Here is a 5,563-nt window from a genome sequence, read left to right on the forward strand (position 1 = left end):
GAGATGGATTGGTCTAGTATTCATTTAAATTTAATTCTTTTGGTTTCCCTTTCCATTGATCTGAATTTCTTTCTATATATCTGTAATTCTCGCTGGGGTAATTTCTGTTCTGCTGAAAGACTTCCTCTTTATGTTTTAGTACAAGTATATTAGCAATTAATTGTCAGAAAACACCTTATTTTATTTTTTAAATAATGTTTTATTGCGTTCTCAGTGAAAGTTTAATTTTGCCTTCATTTTAGGACACTTTTGCTGGATATAGCAGCATTGGTTAGTATTTTTGTTCTAGCACTTACAAATTTCCATTGGCCTCTTGCTTCTGTAGTTTCTGTTGCATATTAAGTGTTATTGCTGTTCTTTTAAGAATGCCTTTATTATTTTTTTTCCCGCTTGCTGTTTTTTAAGATTTGTTTGTCTTTGGTTTTTAATAGTGTTAGAATGATTTTTGTATTTATCCTAAGTTCGAATTTTTTAAATCTGTGACTTGGTTTCTTTTTGTCCATTTTTTATTAGAAAAAAATTGATAATTATCTTTTCAGCTAGCATTACTCCTTCATCCTATCTCTTCTTTCCTTCTTGCTTTTCATTTGTACACATTGGATCCTTTCAACTTGTTATTGTTGTCAGGTGCCATCCAGTCGGCTCTAATCTACAGTGTGGTCTGCACAACACAATAGAACATCGCTGAGTGTGTGTCACCCTGGCACGTGTTGTTATCATTGAGTTCATTATTGATACCTCTGTCAGTCCTTCTCATTGGGGGCGCTTCCTCTTTTTTGCTGACTCTCCACTTTACCAGATACAGTGTTCTTCTCCAGGGGACTGGTCCCTCCTGAAAACATGTCCAAAGTACAAGAGACAGAGTCTCACCATCCTGACTTCTAAGGAGCATTCTGGCTGTACTTCTTCCAAGACAGATTTGTTCTAATAGTAGTCCATGGTCGCTATGAGTCAGAATCGACTTGATGGCACTTGATCAACAAGAACATACTCGAAGGTCTTTCGGTTCTTGTGAACTTGTGTTAATTTTCTTTAGCTTCAGCCTGAGCTTGGCCATGAGCAGTTGGTGGTCTTTTCCACAGTCAGCCTCTGGCCTGATTTTAGCTGATGCTGTTGAACTTCTCCATCGTCTCTTCCCACAGATGTAGTCAACTTGAGTCTTATGTATTTCATCTGGTAAAGTTCCTGTGTATAGTCACCTTGCATACTGTTTTAAATAGTTATTTGCAATGTATAAGTTATTGGTCTTGTAAAACTCTGTCCTGCGATCTCCAGTTTAGTTTCTGTCACCAAGGCCATATTTTCCAACTACCAATCCTTCCTCTTTCTTTTCAACTTTTACATTCCAATCCCCTGTAATTATCAGTGCATCCTGATTGCATGTTTCATCAATTTCAGCCTGAAGAAATTAGCAGAATTCTTCAGTTTCATCATTTAGTGGTTGGTGTGTACATTTGAATAATAGTAGTATTAACTGGTCATCTTTGTTTCTGTTAGATACCGTCAAGTCGCTTCCGACTCATAGCATATGGATATTGTCCTACCACAGACAGCATTGCCCTTTAAGATAGATTTTAAAATGTTCTTTTTGATGATGAATGCAATTTGTTGTTCCTGTGACAGTAAAGCATATGATCAGGTTTAAAATGGCCAATGCCTATCCATTTCATCTCTCCAATGCCTAGGACATCGATCTTTATGTGTTCCATTTCATTTTTGAGGGCTTCGATTTTCTTAGTTTCATAATTCATATATTCCATGTTCTGATTGTAAATGGATGCTTGTAGCTGTTTATTTCACTTTGAGTTGTGGCCCATCAACAGCTGAAGGTCCCAAAAGCTTAGTTCCAACCACATAATTATGGTCAACACCAGCAGCTGCTCCTCGGAAACCCTATACAGAGTCGCTATGGGTCAGAACAGACTCTACGGCACTTAACAACAAACAAAATAGTGTGAGGAGGCAGCTCTTTCCCAGTCGTATTTTGAGTTCCTTCTCATCTTCCAGCACTGTATCGGACAATGTTTCACTGCTATTCATATGGTTTTCATTGCTTATCTGTTCAGAAGTGGTCTGTTTCTCCTAGTCTCTGTTAGTCTGGAAGCTCCATTGAAACCTGTCCACCCTGGGTGACCCTGCTGGTCTTTAAAATACCGGTGGTCTAGCTTCCAGAATCACAGCCACACACAAGCCTCCACAGTACGACAAACTGACAGATGAGTGGTGGAGATTCTGTCATAAGATCCCATATGTCGTACACTCCTTTATGTTTTTTCTGTCCTTTTTTTCTTTCCATTCTTCTAGCAGTTCTTTCACTGGCTGTGTCTAATTGAATTAATTTTATATATTGACTAGCTGGAATTTCAATTTCATTTTTTTTATAGCTTCTGATGAAAGAAAGTCTCCATTTTATCATCTATTTTTCTTATATCTATTAATTTAGTCCTGGTGTGGGGCTGTAGGATGAACACTTGACTGAAAAGTTAATTTTAATTGCAAGGTTGGCGGTTCAAACTCACCAGATGCTTCTTGGAAACCCTATACAGGATCGTTATGAATCAGAACTGACTCAGCGGCACGGAACAACAACAGCATTAATTGCAGTACTTTAAAGTTTACGTTAACTCCAGTTTCTTGGGCTCCTGTGAGTCTGTTTCTTTCCCTTGATCTGCTCCCCTGGTTATACCTCGTTGTTTTTGATATTGTGTGTACAGACAGAATTATAAAGGCACAGGATGATATAATCTTTCTCTAGAGGGGATTTAGAGTCCTGGTGTGATGCTGTGGGTTAATGTGATGGACTGCAAAGTTGGTTTGAACTGCAAGGTTGGGAGTTCAAGCTCACCAGTCGCTCCTCAGAAACCCAATACAACAACAACAACAGAGGGTATTTACTTCAGCCCCCGGAGATCTTAATACACAGAAGAACACTTTAATTAAGTCAAGGGGGGGGTTGCTGATTAAGGTTGGATTTCCACCTATTTGAGGCCTAGTCTATTTTTTTCCTTTTAAGCTTATTATTGTGAATTGAGTAAAGATTTTCAGAGTAGATCATCACTTCTAAATTTGCTTCATTACATGATTGCAATCCCCTCAGTTCCCTATTAACTGTACCAACAATTACCAGAATTCATCTGTGTTCTCTTTCACACTGCGTTCCTCCCTGTGTCCCACTACCGTCATCTTTCCTCTGCTAACCTCCCTCTTGCATGTTGCATACCCTGTCACCCATATTAACATGGGTCTAAGAACCGACTCCACGGCACTTAACAACAACCCCTCTCTAGCCATTAATGTGCCAGACAGCAAAGCCATTTGAACTGCAAGGTCGGTGGTTTAAGCTCACCAGTTGCTCCTCAGAAACCCTATACAGGGTTGCTATGGGTTAGAATCGACTCGACGGCACTTAACAACAACAACCCTCTAGCCCTGAAATAATTTTCCCTACCAACCCCTCAATCCCCACCCTAGATTTGTTTCTTTTAACAAGAAAACCTTTTTGTAACTTTTACATGTTTGGTCTCATACAATATTTGTCTTTCTGTGATTGTCTAATTTCACTCAGCATAATATCCTCCAGATTCAACCATGTTGTGAAGTGTTTCACAGATTCATCATTATTCTTCAACATTTTGTAGTATTCCATTGTATGTACCCAAGTTTGTCTAACTATTTTTCTGTTGATGTACTTTTAGGCTGTCTCCATCTTTTTTAATGTGTCTCTTTACAGACATTTTATTGATGAATACTGTTTTCTTATCCATTCTGCACTCTTATGTCTCTTGTCTGGTACATTTACTCCATTTATATTCCGTGTAATTATCAATAGGTATGAATTGATTGTTGTCAGTTTTCTGTGTGTGCTTTTGTGGTGCTGCTGGATTCTTTGTTCCACATAATTTTCTGTGTTGAGTAAATCATTTTGTCATGGGTCTTGTTTTCATTTTCATTTCTGTCATATTAGTGTTTGCTAAATCTTTCTGATTTTTCTCTCTTTGTTTTTTTTTACTTTGGTGTGTAGGTGTATTGTTTTACTTTGAGGTTACCTTGTAATTTAGTCGTTTTTTTTCCCTGCTTAAAATAGTCTATATTTTATCTTCAAATCTACTTGACTTCCTTGCAATTTGGAAGTTCTGTATCTAAACTATCCCCTCTTACTGTTTTGTAGTTGACTTCATTCTACATTGATCTCTCTGGTTCCCTGTTTTCAGTCTGTAGGTTTGTTTTACTTTCAACACTTCTATACCTAGATTGAGTGCTGGGTGGTGGTGTCATGTATGTACATCTCAGGTTTTGGTCTATTGTTGTTGGTTCTCAGTCCAAAGGACACCCTTTAGCATTTTTGTACAGTTAGTCTGGTCATTACAAATTCCTTTAGTTTCTGTTTCTCAGGAAATGTCCTAATTGCGCTGTCGTATTTGAGGGACAGCTTTACTGGGTATATGATTCTTGGTTGGCAATTTTTGTCTTTCAGAGTTTTGCATATGTCATCCCACTGCCTTCTTGCCTGCGTGGTTGCTGCTGAGATCAGAGCTTAGTCTTACGGCATCTCCTTTGTAGTAACTTTTTGTCTTTCCTGAGCTACTCTCAGAATTCTTCCTTGTCTCTGATTTTGCAAAGTTTGATTATGATATGTCTTGGTGACTTTCTTTTGGGGTCTCTCCTGTTTGGGGTTAGTTCAGTTTCTTGTATGCTTATCTTCTCATTTTTCATGATGGTAGGGAAGTTCCAACAATTCTTTGACAATTTTTTCTATGCATGTTTCTTCCTGTTCTGGAATTCTAATCATCTGTAAGTTGTTCTTCTTCATAGTGTCCTACAAAACTGTTCGGCTTCCCTACAATGCCTGAGCTGCATCTGGGCAGCCATTTGCCAGTTAGTTTCCCTCTCTCTCCTACCACCCCTGCTCAACCTCTCTTCCCAGCAAGCACTCCATCCATCTCTCTAACTTTTTTTGTATTTTTGTTGTAGAGGGATGGTGTAGAGCATCTGGCTAGTCCACCATCTTGCTGAAAGTCGGTATAGTCTCTTTCTCTTGCACTCTTATTTTTCCAACATAACTCTTTTAAGACTTGGATGTTTGTCAAGACTCCTCCTCTTTTGTGACCCCCCAAAAACTCCCAAGCATCATGAGCCTGCCAAAAGTTTTGCGAACCTTCTCATTGTATTTTTAAACTCATTTTCTCAATTTAGCCCCACTGACTAGTCAGCAAATGTTCCAAAGGAGAAAACAGCATTGAATATTAACTTACTTGTATGATCCCTTTCTCTCCAGGATCTTGTCCCTGCAAGTTCTGACAACCTTTCTACCCTTAAACGTCCTTTCATCCCAGCTGCAAGAGACTGCCAAAAGCTCGTTAGCTTCTCAACTGCTTAGTCATTACTTTCTACTCAGCCTTTAAGCTTCTCTGCCTGGTCAACTTTGGAGTTGACAGATCCTTGTAGAGAAAAACAGCATAGACTGTTGACCTCATTTCAGTGGCCCCTTGTTGGCCCCTCAAATACTGGCTGTCACTTTAGCTCTCTGCTACCTTCAGGCGAGTCCACAGCACATAACAACAAT

At 38.9% G+C, this 5,563-nt stretch overlaps 1 protein-coding gene across 1 annotated transcript in view; it reads left to right on the forward strand.

Annotated features, from left to right (window-relative positions):
* The window catches only part of GINM1 (glycoprotein integral membrane 1), a 63,379-nt gene that overhangs the window by 34,043 nt on the left and 23,773 nt on the right, over positions 1 to 5,563 (forward strand). The window lies entirely within an intron of this gene.

Source organism: Chrysochloris asiatica, unplaced genomic scaffold, assembly GCF_000296735.1.
Source record: "Chrysochloris asiatica unplaced genomic scaffold, ChrAsi1.0 scaffold00182, whole genome shotgun sequence".
NCBI lineage: Eukaryota > Metazoa > Chordata > Mammalia > Afrosoricida > Chrysochloridae > Chrysochloris > Chrysochloris asiatica.